The sequence below is a fragment of the Protopterus annectens genome, chromosome 14.part0, assembly GCF_019279795.1.
Source record: "Protopterus annectens isolate FY-2018-M chromosome 14.part0, PAN1.0, whole genome shotgun sequence".
Classification (NCBI taxonomy): Eukaryota; Metazoa; Chordata; order Ceratodontiformes; family Protopteridae; genus Protopterus; species Protopterus annectens.
The window spans coordinates 625805186-625832038 of NC_056748.1; the positions used below are offsets into that span (position 1 = coordinate 625805186).

The window sequence follows — 26853 nt, forward strand, 5'->3', positions numbered from 1 at the left end:
GTCAGACATGAAATGTAAATCTAAAATGCTTAATGTTCAAAATTTAGATAACAGTTGTGTTTGTAAATGCATAAATGCCTATAATCCATAATAAAATGTACAGCAATTCATAAAGATTGTTTTTTATGTGGAAGTAATTTTCCAAACTTATGTCTATCTTGTCACAAGAGTCTAGTATTTAAGCCATACCATAAGATATATCATTGAGATAAACAATCTGTTTGATTCTAGAGTTGTTAGTTCTTCACATATACAACAGTTAAATGTACCTTCTGCAGTCACCTAAATCTCATACAGTACAAGTGTATGCAATTATTGTCAGTAATGTAATAGACTATATAAAAATGTTATTTATAGTACATATTACAGATGCACACAAAACAAAGTTCTAACATAGTAGAGTGTCGTATTAATATTAACCTTTTAAAGAAAAGGTTTTCACAGCTTTTCAAAATTTCCCTAGGGTAAGTAGTAAGGGACAATAATGCCATTTAGAGGAACAGACTCAGCATAGCATTCAGACTTTACATAATGACATTTCTGGTTTAACATAACAATCAGATAGAGCCCAACAACATTTACTAAAGGCACAAACTACAGAGGTTTATCTGACAAGACAGTTAGAAAAAGCCCAGCAAGGTTTACAAGGGGTACAAAATACACCAAATGACATTGGGCAGGGTTCAGCAAAAATGACAGTTATTTCTCCTGCTGATATATTTCATAGGTAGGTACTAGGCTATCGACCCAGGGGCCTACATAAGCCTAGCCAGCAAGGTACCATAGCTTACGTCACCCAAGAAAGTTATTTTCCTGTGCCACTGTCCAGCAGAGACACAGAAGTGATCCCTGGGGTGTATTTCTTATTTCCCATCCACTCATCAAGATTTTTCTTGAAGACTGCTAATGAAGAACTTTGCTTGACATAGATGGATAGCTTGTTCCAAAGTATAGGAAGTCTCTGGGACATGAATCTATCCCTCCACCGTGTCCTGTTTATTGTGGTGACAAGGTTTAGGTCCCTAGAGCATGTAGCTTGGAGGGATTGGGATTTCTTTAGGTGCAGCATGTCCAACAGCTCTGGGTTTGACATAGCTTTATATGTTAGGCAGAGATCACCTTGGAGTAGGTGATATGCTATGGAGTAAAGCTGGAGTTTTTTGATAGTCTTATTTATTGCAGACTCTGCCTCAGTGGCAAGACAAGAAAATTATTTTGTTTCAATATGTTGGCATTTAAACAATGGTTGACGTACCTGTGTGGACTATTTCAAATCATGCTTTATTTAAATGTTTTTTTTTTTTTTTTGCATTTACACATGTCAGTTTGGGTCAGAAGGGGATTTCTCGACAGTGTTGGCAAACCCCTAAAACATGCTCCAGTACTACGCGAGTTATAGCCATTAATTCTCAAAATTATTTATAGGGAAAGTTTAGCATTGTCAAAATCAAAGCACATAAAAAAATGTAATACAGAAGAGGCTACAGTAAATGCTTTGGCAGATGTCAAAGCAAAGCAAGCAGCTGAAACTGGTGAGTGTCTAGACTCACATTACTGTTTTAAAAAACTATCTGAAAATGATCAGATAGAGAGTCTAAATAGCATGACAGAAAAAAACAAAATAATGTTTTGGTCAGGCAAAATGGTATGTTGAAGCAATTCCGTCAGACAGTTAATGACATTCTGCAAAATGCAGATGCAGCTTTAAAATAATTTTCTGCCAGACAGACAGATACAAACTCAGAGATTACACATCTCAAACTCCACCTGGAGCAAGAGAAAAGCAAGAGTGCTAGACAGTTTAAAAGAAGTATGCAGTATTGCAGCTGTACATAGGAAATGTACAAAAACAGCTTGTAGACTATGTGGGGAAAGAAACAGGATGTAATACATGGTCTGATGAAAAAACAAACACAGGGGGAACACGAGCAGCTTCTGCTCCACCAGGGTTACAAACAGATACACAACAAAGTTCAGAAAAACAGGTGATCTGTTTTACTTGTAAGAAAATAGGCCACATTAAACAGGATTGTCCGTATTACAAAAGAATGAAGGAAAGTCAAATACAAAAGGGTATCTGTGCAGATAATAGTGCTTCTTCAAAATCCAAAAATAAGGAAAAAAATCAAGATAAAGAAAATGCGTTAAGGGAGAATAAGTCACAGGAACAAACACACAGGGATAATCAGTCACAGGAACAAACACAGAGGGATACAGAAAAAATAAAATATACCCTATGGAATACACAGAAAACCCACCATATAATCTCACACACGGTGCAAGTCAGGAATTAAAATGTGAAATTGAAAGTACAAAGTACACATCGGACAGGTAAGATACTAACAGTCATCAGGGAACAGAACATGCAGTCTGTGTAATCAGAGACATAAGCAGGAAAACAGATCAGAATGAATATGATTCTGATTAGGGGTGTCCCCCCCACCCAAGTAACCTTTCTCACAAATTTTAAACGTGAAAAGGACGGACGCCCATTAGTGGACGTATGGATGGAGGGAACACTATGAAAAGATGTCCTGCTTGATACAGGGGCAGCAGTCTCAGTCACTAACAAACAGTTACCTGTAAATCAGTTCAGAAAATCTTACATTCAAGGCTTTGATGGCAGCACTTGCATGGCCATAAACAGTTAAAATATGTTTCACAGAAAATGGAACTTCAATACAGGGTACATTTCCTATGAATTCCAGCTGTGGAATAACAATCCTTGGGGTTAATATTCTCAGCAAACTGGGAATAGTAATTGACTTAATAACAAGGTTTTATGGTCAGCCACAATGGAAGACAGTTGAGATACAGCTCAGCAATTTCCTTGCTTTGTAATTGATGTAAGTAACTATAAAAACACATTACCAAAAGACATTCACAACTGCAGAATAAATGGGAGCAAATCAAATCACAATTTCAGCCCTTATGGGCTACATGAAAGACAGATCGTGGTAAATTAGCAGTACCAGTGAGTGTAGATAATCCTTTGGATTACATTCCTCCTTTTCAGAAGCAATATCCAATCCCCCAAAGAGGCAAGAGAGGATATGAAGAGGTGTATAGAACAATGGGAACAGGTAAATCATAAATAGAACAGATCATATATGTAAATAAACTGCAAACATCAGGGTACACAGAAAAAGGAGGTAAGCAATAAACAGAAGGAAGGACAAACCCCTTGCCTTACTGAAAAGTGTAATTACAAACACTAACAGTATAATAAAAATGGTATATTATAACCAGTAGAATATGGGGATAATCCTCCCTATAACCCAGATCATGGCAGGCAATAGGCATTAAAGCAATAAATTAATGGAACACATGTTATCAGTTCACAGCAAAGTACAGGGGTCTTTTAAACTCAATGTAAATTAATTAAACAAAGGAGACAGGAAAAGACAGAAAAATAACTATTACTTTACTGGTTTAATAAGCCAGGACAGATTCACAATAAACACAGAAATAACCTACAGACACAGAGTAAAGTTAGTACAGGTACAGTGTAAAGTTAAAATTAATATAGATACAGTGTAAAGTTAAAGTTAATGCAGATAAATTTACAATAATGCAAATGGTATATGCAAAACTAAACAATGCAATTAAATGTTGAGTATGTAAGTCCACATCTACATCTGGAAATAAGAGTAACATTTAGGGCAGTACCTATGACAAATCCTAAATTATAAAAGGTTCTATGGTAACAAGAGAGGGTCAACCCCCCACATTAAAAGTACAGTATGTCTCCAAAGGCAGCTTATGCATACAGCAAACAGGATCAATATTGATAAAAAACAGTGACTGTAATGTCATATTTTCAAAAGAAAACAAACTAATACAGCAAAAACATCATTAGTCATTCTGGTGTAACTGCCATCCTGAACATAATACACAGGAATACATACAGGTAGTAAAGTACAGAGTCATTAAAAAACTTAATAAAAAGTTAGGCAAATAGCATTTTTCAGCTAATAAAAATCCAAGCAAAAGCAGCACACCATGTTGGTTCATAAAAATCAGTGTAAGTTAATAACAATCAAACAGTATCAGTACAGTAACAGTCTGTTAATAATCTTAAAAAAGTTTAAATTTGTTTCTATAATAGCAATATATGGACAGGACAAAGCAATCTAAAAAAAGTACATACAAAAGTGAATGCAAATAAAACAGTTGCAAAGAAAAAAATGGGGAGAGATACTTAGATATAATAGATCATGAGAACAGAGACATCATGATTGGATACCTGATTTCAATATATTTTTGGACATGCAAAATTTGTTTGCTAAGGCACGTAACAAGTCAAATTGTTGGGTTTTTAGCCACATTCCTTATAGAGGTGAAATGCCATTACATGCAGTCCATGTAGAGGTTACACATACAGGTTTTATGCTTAAAAAAATATTTTAAAAATAGAGTTGTAAAACAATCAGTCATAAAAAACATTTACAGCTGATGAAAATAGAAAAAGGGATACTCTGTTTTCAAAAGAAAGGGACAGTCAGGGATGCTACTTTACACCAACTCTAGTCATGTGAAAAAGCTTGAGTATAAAATAAAAACAGCATGGGAGTTAACACATAATACTTCTTTTAAGGATGAGATGAAAGAAATTATGTTACATAGAGTATGCAGTTCCAATAATGAGAATTACTTGCACATTACCAGAGGACATGATAAAAAAATCACCAGAAAAAGAGGGAGGTTCATTATAAAAAAATAGGAAAAGATTTTAAAACAGCCGGACATAGGAAATGGTGTTATTTCAGGAGCTGAATTTTTTCACTGATATGGTGCCACTAAGGCAATATGGAAAGTTACAAAGTTGATAGCAAATGCAACTTATGGAGCTATCTCAGATATAACAGAGGAGATGTGTTAATAAAACTGTCAAACAAGTAACTGTTATTAACAATGAAGAAAGGCTATTAAGTACAAAGGATCACATTTTCCTGTAAATTGCTTTTTTGCATTTTAATTAAAAAGGGGGGGGGGTTAATAGATATTGTAAATACTCTTTTCCCAAAGCAATAATGAAATTAAATGTGTGCTGCGATGCAAAAAATATGCTTGTTTCTAATACAAGGTTTTGCCTTGCAAAGCAAGGGTTAACTTGACAAGATTTTGAAATAAATGCTTCTGCGTAACTGCAAGGCTGACAACTTGATTAAGCAAGCATGTAAACAGTTAAGAATAGATAAGTAATAATGGCTATGTGTCTGACACCTGCAAAAATAAAACATGCTTAGTTAGCTTAACTACTGGCTAAGTGGATTGTTTTCAGGATGGTGGGGTACTATAATTTCTGCATTAATTGCTCTTATCATCATTATCTGCTTAATTACAACAGTTTGCATGTATGTTAAGATTTGTGTTAAAAGTATTAATCAAGTAACAGCCGTTGGTAATGTAACACTCTTTAAAGAGATAGCCTTAAATGCAAAGGATTTGTATGTTGCAACAGACCAAGGGATTCAAAGTGCTGAAAATCGTATTGTGTTGTAAATTGTCTTACAATTTTCTTGGTTTTAATTTAAAAGGGGGAATTGATAGAGATTGTATAAATTAAAATGCTTTCCCCAAAATTATTCTGTGTGTGCAGTAAAAGAAAATATGGTTTGCTTTGCAAGAACAGTTAAGTGATGACCTTTTATTAAAAAGATTTCTTGTAAATGTTCAGCTTAGATATTAATAACATATAGCTGTGGGCTTACTGTAAATGGCATCCTATTATAGAAAAAAGGAAATTGACTTTCTGTAAGCTTTCAGATGCAGAAATAAATGAAATAAAATACAGACACTTCAAGTAATGCAAAGATGACATGGAGAGACTTTTTGAAATCTTCAGATATGGCAAGGAAGAAAATAACCAAAGAAGGACATAAAACAAAATAATATTTGTCATTTCAACAGAAACTGTCCAGGTTAGAAATAACCAATGGACTTTTTCATGATACAAACAGAAACCAGAAGAACAAGTCACAAGGACATTAAAAATAACTTTGTTTGACATTCAAAAGAATATATCAACTGGACAATATTTTTCACTCTCTAATGACGTCTTTCGACTGAGTGTTCATTAGTCTTTACTTTGTGTCTAGTCATGTTATAATAGAATTGAAATAACTCTGACAGTATTAACTGTTTGGCAAGAATTTGTACTAATACAAATAAATATTAACTTATACAGTAGTATGGTGTCTGTCTGGTCAGCTACTAATAATATTTTACAAGGACCATTAATTTCTTGTTGTCTATGAATATTGTGTGTGTGTGTGTGTGTGTGTGTGTGTGTGTGTGTGTGTGTGTGTGTGTGTGTGTGTGTATATATATATATATATATATACATATACATATACATATTTATATACAAAAATGATTAATTGTCGGCAATATAATTATTCATGCAGCATGTTGACTTAGATGATTGGATATTGTATCAGTATTTTAGCAACAAGTTTTTATATGGGCCATATATTTTTAAGAAAAAAGCACTGAATATGTCACTTCCCATTTGAAAAGGAAATGACGTCCTTTTAAGTATATAAGAAGAATGTAGTCAAAATTACGTTCCGGTGTACTGCTGAACCAGATGAATAAAACAGAACATTATAATCCTCTGTGTCTTGAGACGAACGCCTCTCTGTGTAGTAGCAAATTTACCAACGTGAACCCATTCAAGAACGTAGAACCATGAAAATAAATCCAGCAAGTACCACAAAAGAAGCTGAAATTTTTATTCAACAAATGCGTGTTACATCCAAAAGTTGAGCGCTTTCACTTGCTAACTGCAAGCTTCATCAGAACAAATAACAATGAACTTCACAACTTTTAAATAAACTTTTTGGCACCAACAAATCAACACTTCTTGTTCTTTTAAAGTCATATGGCACCAACAAGTAAACACTAAATGTGCAAACGAATTAACTTGACATAACATACTACAAACTTGTGTATGTATATATATATATATAAAACAGTAAAAAGAAATTAAAATAAAATAAAATACAATAATTAATGCTTGATTGGTATGCAGTATTCGGAACACATTTTTTCTCTCTCTCATCTCCCACTCATGTTATGCTGTATTATCCTAAACATGTCAGGCGCTGCCTGATAATCTAAAAATCTCATAAAATTATCAAATAAAATAAAAATTGTCAAATAAAATAAAAATTGTAACATATCCTATGTTGAACTGTCCTAATATTACTAGTGGGAAAACAATCCCACTATATAATGTAAAATAAAACATAAAATGTTACTGCACATGAAATGTTGTCAGACATTCACTGGACTGTATTCCAAAAGGTCATTCTGATGGCACGTATTATCTGCCCCTTGTAGATGTTAGTAAATTTATTCCTGGGATGGTTACTAGAAAATTCAAGGTAACTGTTGGAAAAAGTGTTTGTGAGGGAGACTTTAAGGAATATTGGTGGCAGATATTCTTGGACTCCTCTAGTCCACCAGGTCTTAATGATGTTATTTCGATTAAACCCTTGCTAGTCATGGATTGAATTTGTTATATACTATATTGACATTTTGGAATGCAGTCCGGTGAATGTTTGACAACATTTCATGTGCAGTAACATTTTATGTTTTATTTTACATTATATAGTGGGATTGTTTTCCCACTAGTAATATTAGGACAGTTCAACATAGGATATGTTACAATTTTTATTTTATTTGATAATTGTATGAGATTTTTAGATTATCAGGCAGTGCCTGGCACGTTTAGGATAATACAGCATAGCAAGATAGCAGGGTTGGCAGAGTGGCCTAATGGTTAAGGTGTTTGACTTACAAACACAAGGTGCAGGGTTTGAGTCTCACAAGGGATAATTGGCTAGGCTTAAAATGGCTTACAAGGGCAGTTAGCTTAGTACTAACCTATGAGTGGGAGATAAGAGAGAGAAAAAATGTGTTCTGCATACTAATCAAGCATTAATTATTGTATTTTATTTTAATTTCTTTTTACTGTTTTTTATATATATATATATATATATATATATATATATATATATATATATATATACAAGTTTGTAGTATGTTATGTCAAGTTAATTCGTTTGCACATTTAGTGTTTACTTGTTGGTGCCATACGACTTTAAAAGAAGAAGAAGTGTTGATTTGTTGGCGCCAAAAAGTGTATTTAAAAGTTGGCAAGTTCATTGTTATTTGTTCTGATGAAGCTTGCAGTTAGCAAGTGAAAGCGCTCAACTTTTGTATGTAACTAGCATTTGTTGAATAAAAAATTCAGCTTCTTTTGTGGTACTTGCTGGATTTATGTTCATGGTTCTACGTTCTTGAATGGGTTTGTGTTGGTAAATTTGCTACTACACAGAGAGGCATTCATCTCAAGACACAGAGGATTGTAACGGTCTGTTTTATTCATCTGGTTCAGAAGTATATAAGAAGGAAGGTTTTAGTTGTTGTTTGTTGTCTGATGAAGTTTGCTATTTGAGACCAATAAAAAGCACTTAACAGTAAATGAAGAAGCCGTTCTATATCCATCACCATTACTTATTTGATGTTTTAGGTGTGCCAAAGGCAGGATCAGACTGACAAATTAAGAGGGTTTTTTTATAAGTTTGCTATGAAGTACCATCCAGACAAAAACAAGATGGTAATTTTGCAGAAACAAAATTAAGAGAAATTGCAGAAACATATGAAACCTTGTCTGATGAGAAGAAAAGAAGGAGTTTGATCAGTTTGGCCATCAATCTGTTAATAATGGAGGTGACCAAGGAGATTATCAGCAACCATTTAGTTTCAGTTTTAGCTTTTATGACCTCTTTAACAATGACATTTTTGGGCAGAACCACCATAGTCATGATAAAAAACATTTAGACAGCCACTTCAGTGCACATCAAGAAGCCCAAAACAGACACGCACAGCATTTAAATGATTTTTCCTTTGAAGGAGGTCTCTACAATGACATGTTTGAGGACATTAAAAAAGTTTACTTTTGATGGTTTTGGCATCCCACACAAAGGTACAGTGGAAACAGAGACCAATGCCAAGGCACTCACAAACAGCACTGTAAGTCTGTAACACAATGCAGAGAAAATATGGTCACAACCTATACAGATTACTCTGGGCCATGAATTCTTGCATCAAGGGGTTCATGGCTTTGTGACTTTGAGATATGGCCTTGTACTGAATGTAAAAGCAATAAGTATTACTATTCTCCAACTGCATACTGTTCAGGTAAATCCTACCTTTGCAGAACAACCCCCCCATATAGTCATTTCTTATGGAGCATAAATATACTTAATTTTACACAAAAATAAAGAATTTACTTCCTCCTTTCTTAGGTGAAATTTGTTGAAAACCACTATTTTTGAAAAGCAGCACATTTGAATTTGTCTTATTTAAAAAAAATGTTATGGCAGATGCCATATCTTCCCAGTTTAGTATAAAGCAGCAACCAGAATCACAAACAAACAGAAAAAAGACTGAAGAGGAGATGGGGGAAATAAATCTTAAAATATAAACAAAGTGAGGAACCACAAAGCAAAAATGCAATAAAAAATGCAGAAATTTAAAGAAGGGATAAAATATTAATTCAAATTAGTTTCTACAAAGCAAAGTAAAATTCAAAGCATACTGTCAACATTACACTTCAGTGTCATTTTACCAATTACTATGATAAAGTCAAGTGAGTCTCTTACTTTTTTGATATTCATTTCTTCACACCTGCCATGTTCATTACAGAAAATGAAACACGTGATTCCCTGATTTTGGCAAACATGCACTGCTGTCATTTGAACAACAATGCTCAGGCTAATAACTCAGAAAAATGTACCCAAAACATTCACCATCAAATTTAAAGAATATGGAAATTAATTTTTTTTTCTTAACTTTCCAAGCTAATATTAAAAATCTGTGAGTGAATTAGCGGCCTGTAACAGTTCAGCCTTCTGACTTTTCTGCTGCTACGTATTCAGCATATGCAAAACATTTTCAACATTATAGCTACTTTTAAGTAGGGATTGGAATGACAAGTCTATGTTCTGTATAGGGCAATAGAAAATATGATATTCTTTACAGACAAGATTCTGCAATGGTATAACTGCCCAGCCTTCCAAATATTACCCTTTCCTTCCTCATATGAAATGGAACTTCAAAATATATTACACAACCAGGTCAATTAAACTGTAAGGGTGATACAGTTCACCTAAAGGTGTAAAGTATAGTAGAATGAAAGTGAGAAAAGGATGATACAGAGAGCCACACTTCCGCTGTAGCTTACTTTTTTAACATGTTCTGTAACTTGCAGTAGGACGTACTTTGCCATCTCCTGAAAAATCATGAGTATCTTTACATAATAGTAATCACAAAATAAACATTAGTATAAAATATGTACACCAAATCCAAGGGACTAATTACAGTGAGATCAGTGTTTCTTTGAACAAAAACACTTTACATGCTTTCATAAACATAGACCAAGCCTATATTTTTTTAATGTTCACCCCCATGACTCCATAGATCCTCAGTCTATTCCTCTCTGGTTTTCAGTTGCTCATCTTTGGACTCCCCCAGTTCCTCCTACTGTGTACTCCAGTTATGACCATTCACTGGGTAGGCCCTGTGACTCAGGAGATGACCTCAGAGTGGCTCTCTACTATGCCCAAGAAGTAAGGGATCCAGTGGGGGAAAAGAGCATGGAGCCTGGGAACTGTCATTCTTGCAGCCAGTTACTTGCCTCAGCTGTGGGACAGGTTAGTGCAATGATATCATGATGTTACTGCCATCTCCTGCATTAACCTGAGATGTTCTGTGAGGCTCTTGTTCTCTGCTAGAGGTCATACAGGCATCAGGTTATTCTCACATCATCCTATGGGGTAGGAGAACTGGCTGTTGGCTTCATTCCTGCCTGCCTTCCCCCACCAGCCTTACTGACAGCTCAAGTCTATTCCTGAACTTGAGTGACCAGAAGCTCAAATAGGCACTGAGTCTGCACCATTACTTATTTTTTTTCAGCCTACCACCTGTCTATCCTTATTTCTTTTCAGTGTCTATCCCACCTCTGGTATTAGCGATAACCACAATTGTTGACATTTCCATCTAACTACTTTAATAAGTCCTGTCCAAGGAACTGAAAGAGAATTGCCTCTTGCAGTGAACATTAGTTTTCTAGATGGACAGAACATTTTTTCATGGAAATGTACCACTAACTAGTCTTCCCCTCCACACTGGCAGTGAATATTAGGCTTCCATAATTCAATGACAATTGATAATATTTCTTTTTTCTGGATGTTCCATAGAAATCTGAACGCATGTTGCAATGTCATATAATGACCTTTTAGAGGGCACTATGTATTCTTTAGTTGTCTTACTCTCCTAAATTAATCTTGATCTAGTTAAGCTTTGGAAAAGCAAAACATATAAGGTCTTGAGCTCACAGAAACTGTTATTAAAAAAACTGCATAAACGTTCACTTTACAAATGTTTCAACACATACATAAAAGCAAGTTAAATGAACATGAAAATGTATACAACAATCATGTAAAAAAAACAAAAAAAAAATAATTATAATGCATTTGGAAAGTGAATGCTTTTGGTATTTAAGCATCAGGTTAACTGTTTGAGGTACATTTTGGTATTATTTTAAGTTCAGGCCCTGTTTCTATTAACTCACAGTTAATCTTTCTGTATCTTGTGAGCAGAAAATATTTATTGTTTGTTTATCAACATTAAAGTAAGCAGAATTACAGCTGAGCTATATTTCACTTTGGATCCTCTAAAAACAGAAGCAGACTACTCAGGATAACTTAGCAATACAAAATTATGGGGTTTCATAGTTTTATTTCATTTTTGTGCGGAAAACAGCAGAGTATATTTGAATGTCTATATAAAATATTAACTCCACATGTTTGAACCATGTAATAGCTACTAGAGTGTTCCCATTTGGACTCTGGTTTAGGAAATAACACACAGTCAATGATATGACACATTAGGACTATTAATGTAATATAGCTGTAACTTCTAGTAACACAGAAGGTCAAAGTTGCATTTTACGCCTGGGGTCTGACATTTTGGAACTGCCTTTATCTCCATTAGATAACTAGCTTAGTATACCAGATGGTGCATTTTTGTCAATTTAAGTTGCTAGCTATATAAAATATATTTTAGATGAATTATTGCTTCACTGCTTGTTTACAACAAAGCTAGAATGTACAAATGTGGCCCCACAGGATTTATGGCATGGACCACTGTCTGCCAGATGTGGTCCTTAAAGACTAGTCAGAATGTTCTCTTATTAAAATATGCTGTTCATGTGACTTAAGCAGGACAGAAACTGTCCTGTCTCTTTCTTTAACCTAATGATCTGGACATGCAGATATCTGTGAATTCATGGCTCAGAGTTAAAGACTGCATTCTAGTGGGACTGATAGAATGACGGCTATAAAAAAGGAGGTACCTTAGTTATATTATACTATATTTGAAGGAACTGCAATGAGCTTATGCCATAATATAGCTTTAAGGACAGATTATATGAATATATAGAGCAAGTGAAATTGCCAAAGACTAGAACATATGCTCTCCACAAATGACTCATCAAATTTGTGAGGATCAACAGGTATGAATAGAGCAAGATAGTCATCCTTGTTGCAAACATTATGTCACCCTTGGGAGACACTGATGACATGGTCCTACCCTAGTGCACTAGGAGGCAATACGTGTATGCAGGCAAAGGAATGCTGTACCCACCATGGTAGGCCACCATATAGATTACACATCATACCTTCATCGTAAGTACTAAGAGGCAGGCAAAGGAACAGATGGTCCTTACATTATGGGTTACTTTCTTTAAATAATGTACACTTATAGGTGCACACATTTATATTTCTAGCCTTATATAATATGAATTCCTGGACAACGGTGGACATCCTTAGGCAGGTAGATGACAACAACTTGCTACCCAATTGTATAGCACTGATTACCACCTCAGGGCTGTCTATGGGTCCACAAAGTACAACTTTTAGTCTTAATTCTGCTGCTCAGTTATACAATTTAGCTTCCCAACTCTGCATGACTTAGTATACAAAATGATGGTGCATCTAAAATAATGCAGTTGCAAACCTGTTTGCATGACATACAGGAACATTAAACCAGGCTGCATGAATGTCAATTAATCATTTTATTTTGCAGTTGCGCATCTGTAACTTAAAATGGAGTTTCTGCCTGTGGTTACCACTGACAGCTCAGGACCACACGTTCGTGCTGGAGATCTGTGTGAATGTGTACAAAACTTTAAGGGTATGCTTGATTTGTAATTTCTCTTAATCTGTCTGTAATTTGTGGAGCTTTTCTTGTTAGGCCTTTGCTGGAAAGGGGTGATTAACCTGATTGCACTTTCCAAGTCAACAAATGCAAATAAATAAATAAATCAGGTGTGTATAACAACTCATCTCTCTGAGTGTTCTCACTGCTTCCTGCTTCACATATTCAAAACTTTTTCAGAATTAGCAACATCCTTGTGTAGTTAAGACGGTGTGACAGTGAAAAGCTTATTTTCAGTGCAAAACAATGAAACACCACACAAGTGTCATTTCTTTTCAGACACACAGCACAATAGAACATCTGCCTAGCATTTCAAAACAGTAAGCCTCTTTGCCCTTAATGTAAAATAAACCTCCAGAATCTAATCTAAGTTATAGATAGATGATGAGGGTCATACTTTTCATCTCTTGCTGTAAAGTATGGTGAAATAAAAGTGAAACTAAAATATTAATTTATGATTTCATATGTATAACTGCATTAAGTATATATCTTTAACTGTAGGTTAGGCCTTAAGCATGCTGTGTAAAGCTGCATAGGTAAGTACTTCACCATCTCATAAATAAACATTACCCCCCCCCCCACTGCATGGATTACAAAACTGTAATTACAAACTGTATCAAAAAACAGACATACCACACCCACTGGGTTAATAACTGAAATACCAGGTTTTGATTGTTAAATGTACTTTATTTTAATATATACTTCTATGAATAGTTGTAGGACATTTATATAAATCTTGTTTAATTTTTCCTCCACTACTAATGTATCAACAATTACTTTTCTGTCTAGCCTATCCTTAGTACTAGTTACAACCGCAGAAAGTATTCATTTCAATCTAACAACTTGATTACTTCCTTTACAAGAGTCTGAAAGAGGATTACCTTGTTGGCTAGGCTTACTTAGGCCCTTGGGCCAATAGCCTAGTACCTACCTATGAACCTATGATTAGACGTAGCAGAAGCTTGTAAAATCTAAATGGAGAGAACATTTTTCCATGGCACAAACTTTGTCAACCACTAGTCACTGTGTCTTGTTTAGAATTGTCAAATGTTTGGGCAATTGCATTTTGACTCAAATACAGAACTACTTCAGCATAAAGACCTTTAAAAATGATCTTATTTTATTTCAAATTTTCTATATATAACACAGTGTCTATAAAAACATATTACAAGGAGCAATGCTTCCTTTTAAGGTGGAACTGCTTACTTCAGGGCTCAGGTAATAATTTGCAGATTTTGGAAAAAATGTTTCATTTCAGGGGTAATTGTTCTCTCCCTGAATATTGTCTTGAAGGGTAGTATGCACTCATTGGTAGTTTTAATGAGCTTGTTTCCACTTTTCACAAAAGGTAGATGCAAAAATCATTTTTTATTAACTTGTCTGGTTATTTTTAATAAGTAGCATCAACAATTAAGAATGTATTCTAAGTAGGCTTGGAACATCTGGTAATAAGTTATAATGGGACGTGCCTTCCTTTACATATAAATAATCGGGACAAAAACAAAAAAATGATGTGGCAGTGATGGCCAAGTGGTTAAGGCATTGGACTTGAAATCCAGTGGGGTCTCCCCACACAGGTTTGAGCCCTGCTCACTGTGTAGTTGCTTTTTCTCAGTTGATTTTCTGGGAGACATGCTTTGTCACAGAAGTGGACTGCAGCACCATTTACAGACATACTGCTAAATAGCCATAAAGCAAGTGAAGATGTTATGAGTGCATTATAGAGGTCTGTTTCACATGGTACAGGACAACGAAGGAGATGGTATGAGATACTGCATGAAACAAATGCCGACATTAGTATTAACCACAACCAAAGATAACAGGTGTCACTTTCAAAAGACTTAAAATATATGTTAACCTCAACTTCTGCTTCTAGTTCTGCAGTCGCATGTGTGTATGTATTATGCTTGGCTTTTTTTCTCCAGTTATATATTTTTTCTTTTGTCTTTTTAGCTCCTTTTTAAATTCTTCTATATTTTATGTTTGGGATTGCTAGCTTAATTTGCCAGAGAACTACCCAATGAGCTATGAGTTTTGTGGTTCTAGGAGCCTGTGTTGAGGAATTAACTATTCTGGCATAGCCATCTAACAACATTAGTGGAACTGATCCAAAAAGCTGTTCTGGATTCTGTGCTGTCTGTTTGCTTGTGGATATTAACAAATATGAGGGCCACACAGGTGAAATTATTTGACAATTGGAATTTTATTAACTTTGCTAAAAGCTTTTCTCCTTTTAACTGTAAGTTATATACAGTTCATTGTTATCTTCAGCACTGTTACTGGTAAACAGCTGCTGATCAAGCAGAATGTTCATTGTAGCACATTAATACTTCATGTTGGTATTATGACTGTCAAATCAATTCCACAACAGTTTTAGCTATATTACTTATGAGAGTGAGGATCTGGTAATATTTGTACATTTACAAAGCTGTTTGGAAACATGGATTAAACAGGGAAAAAAACTTAAAAGTCAGGAGTGGATTAATTAAATTATCATTCTCATTGTGTGGTGCTGCGGTAGCGTTGTCACCTCACAGTTAGACGTTGCCCATTCGATTCTCAGTTAGAGTGTCTTCTGTGTGGCGACATGCGTGAATGGGCATTCCTTCATTGAAGGTTGTGCGTTAGGCCCGGCAAGCCAGCGCGTAAGACTCTACTGCCAATCATTAGCGGACCGGAGTTCCGCTGTGGCGACCCCTAACCGGGAAAAAGCCGAAAGACACAAACAAACATTGTGTTTTCATTTTAATATAAGACTTTATAGACTGTGAAAGTGAACATCACACTCACTGTTAACATTCCATTTACATCACATGATATAAAACAACCAAACAATGGTACATTAATGCTTGTTTCTGTACCATGTTTAACAATGTCTTTTAAGCCTAGATAATTACAGGCTCCAAACCTATCATGCCAAAAATATTCTTTAACACCAATCATATTCTCTACATCTCTACTACTAATACCTGTTAACATCACCATGATATAAAAATAAAAAAAAGTTTAAACTCTGGATAACTAAGCAAATGTTTAAGCAGAGCATTATTTTCCTTTCTAGAGGACACAGCATAATCACGCCCATACATTCTATTATTCAATTTGTGTGGTGTCCTGCCAGATTAAAATGCTGTACATTGAAAAGAAAAAAAAAAAACAGGTAAATAGCCAGTATGTGTGTACAAAATTAAAAGACATATTAAAGTACAGAGTGTTTTTAAGCTGAGTAACTATGATAAGGATTGGATACAACTGACAAACATGATGTTTTCATGATACATGGTACCATTTTGATTGTGTTCATTCAAGGTCTACAAGTTCATTAGTTTATAAGTAAATTACAGTGTTCAGGTCAAAAGATCATTGAGTAGCACTGATTTCTGAATGTTTGGATTAAAAGCCAGATCACTAATCCAGTTAGTAATATCAGATATAAAAATAATATTGACATCTGATTTCATAATTGTTATTGCTAACTTATTTAGGTTCATAGGTTCATAGGTAGGTACTAGGCTATCTGCCCGAAGGTATTTATAAGCCTAGCCAGAATGTGTTGGCTTTTGCCACCTCCTTAGATTAGTTCCCTGTGCCTCTGTCCAGCAGAGCCATTGAAGTGATCCCTAGGGTAAACTTTCTGTTTCCCATCCACTCGTCAAGGTTTCTCTTGAAGAGGGTTAGCGAGGAGCTCTGCCTAATGTAGACTGGAATCTTGTTCCAGAGCATGGGAAGTCTCTGGGACAGGAATCTATCCCTCCAGCATGTTCTATTTATTGTTGTGGTGAGGTTTAGATCCCTGGAGCGTGTGGCTCGAGGGGATATGGTTTTCTTTAGGTGCAGCATGTCCATCAATTCTGGGTTGGACATGGCCTTGTATGTCAGGCAGAGATCACCTCTGAGTAGGCGATATGCAACCGAGTACAGCTGGAGATTCTTCAGTCAAGCTGCATAGGGCATCTGCTTGAGGCCAGTGATCCTCTTGGTGAGGTACCTCTGTGGTCTTTCCAGTTGTTGCAGGTGTCTTGTAAGGTACATCCCAAATGGGGAATTGTACTCTATGATGGGTCTGATGAGAGATGCATAGAGGGGCCCAATGACCTCTTTCGACCTGAATGCAAACCCTTTCATGATTAGGCGGGCCACATAGAAGGATTTTCTAACCACTTTGGCAATGTGATTATCAAATGAGAGGTTACTATCTACTTGGGTCCCCAAATCCCTTATTATGTCTTCCGTATTTAGGGGGTTACCACCTATGTGGTAGTTTGTGGGTACTTTGTTTTTTCCAAAGGGGATGACAATGCACGTTTTGTCATTTAGCTTGAGGACATGGTTCTGACACCAGGTATCTGTCTCAGTGAGACCCTTTTGGAGGATGTCTGAGTCAATTATAGTCCCTAGTTTGCAGTCGTCTGCAAACATGGTCAGCCATAGTCCTCCTGTGCTTGCCTGTACCTCTGAGAAGTATATGCTGAACAGGAGGGGTCCTAGGACTGAGCCCTGGAGAATGCCACTTGTAACCGGTTTAGAGTCAGACCTAGCTCCCGCAACTCTTACCATGTGGGTTCTGTCTGTAAGCCAGTTGGCAACCCATCTTGTGACATAGGGGTTTATGTTCAGGCTAGTGAGCTTGTCTATAATACCTGAGTGGGGAATGGTGTCAAAGGCCTTTGCAAGGTCTAGGTAGGCTGTGTGGACCACCTTTCCCTAGTCTATAGCCTTAGTAACTGTTTCAAAAAAGTCCACCAGGTTTAGGAGGCATGATCTGCCCTTAACAAAGCCGAACTGGGTAGGGTCCAGTGTTTGGAGGTTTCCAATGTCTCTGTTAATGAGATCCATGATGATGCACTCCATAGCTTTGCAGACCAAGCTAGTCAGGCTTATAGGGCGATAGTTCCTGGGGTCCGTTGTGGCTCCACCTTTGTGGAGTGGAATAACCGTTGCTGTGCGCCACTCTGTGGGCATGTAGCCTGTGGAGAGGCTGAGTTTAAACAATGTGTTTAGGTGAGGGGTTAGTTCATCTTTGAGCTTGTGTAGGATGCAGCCTGGGACACCGTCCGGTTCCATTGATGCTGTGTGTTTGGCTTTGGAGGGGACTGTTTTAACCTATCTGTGATTTCAGGGGCACTACATTCTTCTGGTATAGTTATGGGCCCTTTTGGGGGTGAGAGGGGGGTGAAGTTTGCACTGAACCTGTCTGCCAGGATGTTGGCTATATTGGTTGGTTCAGTGTATTTTGTGCCATTCTGCACTAACTCCGAGAAGATCTGAGAATTGCCACTTAGATTCTTGACATAGCTAAAGAATGCCTTGTGGTTATCTTTGGAGTCCATGGCAATTTTTCTTTCAAAGCTAGCCTTGGATGATTTTATGAGGGAACATAGTTTCTTGCTGATACTGATCAGGGATGTCTTCCCTTCTTGGGATTTTACTCTCTTCTGTACTAGTTTCCTCCTTCTATTGTATAGCTTGCTTATGGCAGGGGTCCACCAGACTGGTTTCCTTTTCTTGGAGGAGTGAGTCTTGGTTTTGTTTGGGATAGCACGATCCATGCATTCTTGTAGGTGCCCATAGAGTGCATTAGTAAAGGATTTTGCAGCTTGGACAGCATTATCCTTTAGCATGGGGGCTTTGAAACTTCCCACCTCGGTCTTAAGTAACGTGAAGTTTGCTTTTGAAAAGTTTTTCACGGTGGTTTCTTTGACCGGGGGTGGTGGCGGAATGTGGATATCCAGAGTGATTAGTTTATGGTCAGATCTAACCAGCGAGGGGTTGACTCTGAACACCGGTCGCCCATGTTGGTGATAACCAGGTCCAGTATGTTGTCACCTCTGGTGGGGGTGTTGACCAGTTGATTCAGGGTGTTTGAGTTTATAAATTCTAGGAAATGTTGGGCAAGGGAGTTTGTACTTGAGTAGTTCTCCCAGTTAATGTTTGGGTAATTGAAATCACTCAATATCAGGGTGTTTGGTGGGACCTTTATGTTTCCCAGTGTTTCCAAGAATGCGGAGTGGGAGTCCTGGGACATGGTGGGTGATCTGTAGCAAGCTATAATTTGAATAAAAGTTTTGCCCATTGTTAGTTGCACGTGGATGATCTCTGAAGCATCATGCTGTGCATAACCTGGAGGTGTGGGTATCCTTGATGAATATGGAGACTCCCCTGCCTTTTGTATTTCGGTCCAGGTTTTGTGGCCGAAATGTATGGCATGAGTTGTAGCCTGGTAGTGCTGGGGTGCTCTCTGGAGCCTTAAACCAGGTTTCTGTTACTGCACATATATCGATTTTCTCCATACTGAGGAGTGCATGGAGTGTGTGCATTTTGAGGTTTAGACTTCTGGCATTGAGTAGCATTACCCTCAGTTTTTTGTTACTTGTGCTATTTATGGCGGTGGGTTTGTCTTTTGAACCTTGCCTAAAAAAAGGCACTATGGGGGTGGCAAGAGCCTTGGCCAGTATTCGAAAGCCTAAGGGTGACAGGTGCAAGCTGTCTCTAGCGAAGCAGCATGGCATGTCGAGCATGTCATCCCAGGCTAACAGACACTGAATCCCCTTTGAATGACACCAGAAGCTTAGCCAATCATTGAAATTGATAATTTTTTCTCTATACCGTGGTATAATTCTTGGTGAGGGCAGGATGCAACTCAGGGTCAGAGTCATACCGGCCTGGGCTACGTGATCAGAGAGCTCCTCCATGTCTCTTTTCATGTAGTCCAGGGAGGTATGGCTCAGGTCATTCACACCAACATGGACAATGACAGAGTCATATTTGTACTTGTTCTGGAGTGATCTGAGAGCTTGTGTTATGTGGCAGATCCTGGCACCCGACAGGCAGCTAACAGTAACCTTCTCCTTGTTCAGCTTAGTGAGTGGGACATCAGTGTGCCTGACCTGTTACTAGTGTGTTGGGTATGTTATTTTGCCTTAAGGGCTGTGATTGTGTGGAACACTGGTTTTGTGAAGTATGTGTTTCATAGTTTGTGTTGGGGGGTGGAGGTTGCTTGGATGTCTGCTTTGAAGGTCTCTGTTGCTTCTGCAGATTTTTATTTAGAGCCTCCGAGTATGTTTTCATGTATTTATGTGTGTTTCTTTGCCAGTGCTGGTTTCATAGGCCTATGTGAGACTGGTGGTGTGATGCAAGTAATTCCCTTCTCCTCTTGACTGCCTGGTCCAGTCTTTGGTTGAGAGAGAGCTTAGCCTCCAGTTTGGCTGTATAATTGCATCTTTCGCATGTATTAGTGTTTGGTGGAAGGAGGAGAGGGTTGTCTGTGTACATGAGGCAATTGTAACATTGCCTCAAAATGCCCAGATTCACCAGTTGGACCAGAGAGTACACCTGTAACTGCCCTTTGGACATGCCTGGATAGGTACAGTGAACTGTTTTACTGATTGGCTGGTAAGGTCGAATAGAGAGCCTTGTCCTTCTCTACAGAATAAGGGGGTCTAGTGCTAAGGTTTATTAGTGCTTGCTATGAGTTTTGAGCAAGTGCCGGTAGGAGAAGTGAATGGTTTGAGTGCTTAAGTTGAAAGTTTGTCTAGTTCCAAGGGAAAAATTGAAGAGCAGACTTTGTGGAGCCGGGAATAGTTATACCCTAACTAACCAGTGCTGCCCGGCGTGCAAAACCATGCAAATGTAGGTTTTATAGCAGGGAAATGAAAGAGATAGAAATTAGCCCAAAATGGCCAATAAACTACTGATTTCTGGGCTGAAACCACTCCTCCAGGGACAGATAGGCTGCTCAAAGCTTCCTCTCTCACAGTGAACAGAGAAACTTCCTTTTATCCAAGTAAGGTATGGACAAACACAGAAACTTGTAACACATCCCTGAATTCAGCACTAACCTGAAAACTGGACTATACTAGCTTAGAAAGGCAGGAAAACAAGTATTTTTTTTTCAGAAAATAAAGCAGATACAATAAAAAAAAAAACACTTTAAATGCACAGAAATGGCTATCACACTTGAGTGTGTAGCCTACAACAGTTAAACAGGTAATTTAAACACAAAAACAACTTTGTTAAAGTGCAGGCAGTAAAATAAGTACAATATGTAGCTGAAACAAGGTTTTTAAATCACAGAAACTCTAGAAAATAAAGTTCACAATATCAAAGCTCTTACTGTAAGAAATCAATACCTTAGATTTGTTTTACATCCTGGTTTGTTAAACCTCATATTTCTATATGTAAGTGCACTACTACTACAATATTTCTCAGTTATAATCTGTAAGAAACTATCACTACCCACTTTTATAAGCAAAAATGAGTCTGTCCTTTATATATCTATAGTTCAGGGTATACGTATTTAAATATTTACAATGTTCAGCATATGACATGTTATCATGAACTAAAATTTCTTTTCAAATTTCCTTTGTACTAATTTAATACTATTTAGTTGTCCATTTTTATAAATACAGAAATTGCTAGCCTTATATTAGACTTCTGCAAAGAGCAGTTAAAGAGGTACTGTCCCATGTTGTAAGGTTGTTAAGCAGAATACGCATTTGTTTTAAATGCCCAACTCATAATTAAGTCTGCATGCTTACCAAAAGAAGCAACATCGCTTAATGTGATACCCTAGCTCTTTATAAAAATTATCTTTATCCAATGCATCATTCAAAATGTAAATTGGTTTATTCAGGTCCAAGTCTGGTAGTTTCAGACAAAAAAAGGATTATGGCAAAAAATAAGAAATCAGTTAGTTTCTATCCAGTGAGAATATTGTTTGGCTTCCTTGAAAATGTTTATTGTATATACAGAAATAAAAATTTCACTTGGCTGCTATGAGTACTACTTTTCTGTTAGCTGAATGGGAATCTAAACCATAAATGTGATTGAACTATTTGCCATTATAAATTATGGCTGAAAAATAGAAGATTTTCTTAAGTGTATTTGGCTTTTCTAGCATCTTTTCCTTATTTTGTTTAGGTGTAACCTTTTTTGTCATATACCCTGAACTCATAGGTTCATAGGTAGGTACTACGCTATTGGCCCTAGGGCCTATATAAGCCTAGCCAAACACTACCCTGGCTTTTGCCACCCAGGAAAATTATTTTCCTGTGCCCGTGTCAAGCAGAGCCACAGAAGTGTTCCCCGGGGTGAATTTCCTATCTCCTTGTTTCTGCTCTCCCCTTCTTTATATTATTATTATTATTATTATTATTATTAGCACGTTATGTGAAATAAGGATTCTGGTAGCTTAAATATTTCTTTGCATAATATAATTATATAAATTATGATCTAGTGACTGGATATAAAATATTGTTCCATGATGTGCATTTCTTGATTATGTTAGATATACATTTCTTGATTATGTTAGGCAAGACTGTGTGTGTGTGTGTGTGTGTGTGTGTGTGTGTGTGTGTGTGTGTGTGTGTCTGTGTGTGTGTGTGTGTGTGTGTGTGTGTGTGTGTGTGTGTGTGTGTGTGTGTGTGTGTGTACATTCTTAACTTAACTATATTAAAAAAGTGAAGTAATCTGTGATTATGTAAGGAAACAATACAGTATCAACCAACCAACTTAAAATATCCCTTAGAACTAAAAAGACCCTCAGAAATCAATATAAAGCTAGAACTACAAATTGCAAAAAAAAAATTTTCAACAACATTTTCTACCAGCAAGTGGCAAAAAACTTCTAGAAAGCACTCTGCAAACTACTTTTGCCAGGTAGATCTGAAAAAACTGATCCCTACCAAAAATGCTCATCTTCTTAAGTTGCTAACAAATGCCCCCATTACTTCTCTTGTCTCACTTACTTTGGTCCCTCAACAGATAAAACAGAATCACCTATATTTACAAAAGCTTTAAGTACCTTTTGGCTATGACCCCTGAGGTGATAACGTACAAAAAAAAAACACAAGAAAAAAAGTCAGACTCTCTTTGACTTGACTTTCTGCAGTTAATTGCTGATGTACTAGTTATGCCTGTAACAATTCTCATTAATTAAAATATCATGTAAACCACCATTCTGTCCCAATGGAAATACATTGGATTCATAGCTTTATTAAATACTAGGTTAACTGCCCTTGTGTGCCATTTTAAGCCTAACCAATTTTCTGTGGTGAGAATCAAACCTTGTACTTCGTCTATGAGCCAACCACCAAAATAATGTAATAATTCTACATAAATGAAGAAATGCTATACTGCTTGTATTTTTTTTTTTGCCTTGTAGCATTTATCACCTATAGTAAAGAGAAAATAAAAAGAATACAAAAGCAAATTCTTGGAAACTTCTCTGTAACTGCCTTCCAACTTGCACTCAATATGGCTTATGTCAGGTCAGAATGTCACCACTGCACTGTAAACATTACACATACTTATTTAATATTTAATTCAAGCTTAGCAATGGAATCTGTATAGGTCAAATATTCATTGGGTTTTCCAATGCATTTAATAGTAAAGAATTCCACTTTCATCCTGTGATTATTTCTGCTTAGTCTGAAATATCAGAAATGTTTTACTTTAACAGCTACCTGTATAACACTGCTCGGTCTCTAGTCATCACTAACATTTATACAGGGGTTCCACAAGATCAATATTAGGACCCCTATTACTCTCAGTCTTTGTAAATGGGATGCAGAGGTGCTATAAGGCTACTCATCTCATGTAGACGCTGCTGATACCATCACATATCAAGGGCAACAAAGAGTGCAGTTAAACATAGCTTACAACAAGCACTGTCTTCAGATGAATCATAGTTTAAGTGCTCCAGCTAGAAACATGCCAGCCTCACCCTTATCACTAATAAAATCTGTAATGTTATCCAAGCCTAAAGTCAATAACAGCAGTATAGAACACAATAATGTCAACAGATAACATGCCTACTGACCAAGTTACTTTGGCAGCAAACTTTCATTTGAAACAGGCACATAGAACCTGAAATAAAAAAATAACTTAGTCAATAACTAGGTCAGTTATAACAGGCCAACTATTATCCCAACAAAACAAACACTAGCTGCAGCATACCGTATAACAGAGCTCCTGTAGGGAGCCATCCTCTACACTAATGACTAACATCATTATCCATCTACTTAAAAATGTAAAGGCCTACAACCATACTACCACAGAGTAATGAACATTGGTGCACATGCTTAACAAACTTAAATAGCTTCATCCCTACCCCCCAAAAAACATTCCTTTCGATAGTTTGCTCATAAGATTTCATAATAATACAAATGTATAGAAATTTCATAAACTAGCATGATATTTACCACGAAGGATCTAAGATTCAGTACACAGAAAGTACTTTTATCAACGAAAAGCCAGAACACATTTGGCAAGGCAAAGTCTGCACATACTTTAAAAACTCTGGAACAGACTCTCAGAGGAGATTTAGGAACAGCATTGTCACATTTTATTTTAAAAGACCAATCGAAATGAATATCAGATCACAAGATCTGTCCCAGGTACTGTGGGTAACATTCTCAGCCATTCTTTTCAGTCTTCTTTTTTAACCCATCTGCTGCACTCCTGACTGATCTCTGCCCTCTCAATCTCATTTGTGAAACTCGCTACTCATTCCTGTACACTCTACCTAAACAGTGAAACATCACTATGTTTTGTACTATTTTAGTGCCTTACATTTCTGATTACTCTTGGCTGCTGATTGTAAATACTTTTGTATGGCATAAAGACTTGAACACTCTGTATAAAGCTAATCTAGTCTAGCTAATTAACACCATGAAACCCATCACTCATAGTTATTCAGTTCTGAGCAAACAAACAACACAGAACACACACTCAAAGTATCCCATCCATGTGTTCCCACACCTCTTTACTTTACTATTTATTCTGAAGATGCTGTGTCTATGAGAAAGTGCAATCAGTTAAATATAAATTATCTTTTGCTTTCTTTGGGATGTTGTGTTCTTAGACAGAGCAAAACAGCAATAATCTAAGCAGAACGTCTACATTCGTATATGGAGAGAGCAAACAGTAGCAACAACAACCTTGAACAGTGGTGCTTGACTGGATGTGACTCAATCAGTGTAGGATCTTGCAAATGAACTGAAATCTACTAATTAATATTTCTGTTGGTATTCTGTAGGTAAGTGTTTGCCACTTGTATCTATGATGAAACAACAAAAATATGATCACTACATCCTGGTATATCAAATTAAAAAATATCCCATTATAGCCCTCATGATACCTTACTTGGCACTATTTCTAGACTCCGTGGCCTCACTAAGGTATTAGTTGCACTAGGTGACATCCTCATGGAAGCCACACAACACATGAGTCATCTCCACATCAGCATAGCAGAAGCAGAGTTCTGCCTATCTACTAATGTAGTCCTAGGGATGCCTGCATATCAGAGGCTGGCTGAGACATGTGATGGTACCAAAAACCCCTACCTACTAAGCTGTCATAATGTGGGTATACTGACATTGGATGTGGTGCTGACCACCACTGCTACAGTCATACATGGAACAGGGCTGGTGCTTTCAGTAACTGGAGATGCCCCCAACAATTTATTTTATTTATTTATTTAACATTTGTTTACCAGGAAAGTCCAACTGGGACAGAGCCTATTTTCAGTGAATACCCTGGGAGAAACGCACCAGATGCATGTCTTTGGAATGTGGGAGGAAACCCATTCTAACACGGAGAGGACATGCAAATTCCACACAGGCTGAGAATCGAACCAGAGAACATCTTAGTGTAAGGTGATAATGCTAACCACTGCACCACTGCGCTGCCCAGTGGATCCCAACAAGGATGGTGAGCAGTCATGCTGTACATCCTTAGCTCAGATGTGGATATAGTTATGCTTTCACTCTGAACAATGGGTAGGAGACCATGCAGGATGGAGATGAACAGTGCCTGTGTGTCATCTGACTCTGATTCCTTCTGATTTTGTCATCATCATCAGACCCTGCATTCATGGTCATATCAGTGTGTTGCTTTGATCCAGCCTATACAGGTGTCACTGATTCAATGGTCATGCCTGTGAATAAAAATACAAGATAGAGATACCCTTGTTTTACATGAAACCTTGTACTGTGCATGCAGACAGGGGCACAGAAAATGCAGACGTAGAGCAGACACATTTCTTCCCTGCCATTCCTATATGGCTACACACAGTACTCTTATGGGAGAATGTATGATCCCATATATGGCCTGGCTGCACCCTGCATGTGCACTACAGTTATAAACGGCATCAGTATGGTTACTAATATAGTGCAGCTTTCTCTGAGACACATGAGGGTTGGCCACTTCCAAAACAAATGTCCACTCCTCCTGGTATGATACCTATGCTTTCCTCATTTCCATGCAGGAACACAAGCACCCTTCATCATAAGTTAGACTTGCAGTTAGAGGTGCCCCCCTCCAGCTGATAACCTCTCATATTTTGCAGGCCTGTCTATTCATGAAGGTGACATGCCTCCAAAATTGATGTGGTTTTCTTAAGCCCTACTCCCTCTGTACTCACTTCCTGCAAATCACAATAGTAGACTAATACTAACATTATGGATGGAACAACATATCTATGAATTTGTAGCCTCAGACTTACAGAAACCAAACTAAACATTTCATTTACAAAATTAGAGGTAGATCAAGTATAGCGAT

At 37.0% G+C, this 26853-nt stretch overlaps 1 non-coding gene and 1 pseudogene across 1 annotated transcript; both read left to right on the top strand.

Moving 5' to 3' along the window:
* Window positions 1-9110, top strand: part of LOC122788711 — a 186402-nt pseudogene extending 177292 nt beyond the window's left edge.
* A 5699-nt stretch (window positions 9111-14809) lies between these two features.
* Window positions 14810-14891, top strand: TRNAS-UGA. The gene has a single exon. It is a non-coding gene; the product is annotated as a tRNA-Ser (tRNA).
* The last annotated feature ends 11962 nt before the right edge of the window (window positions 14892-26853 follow it).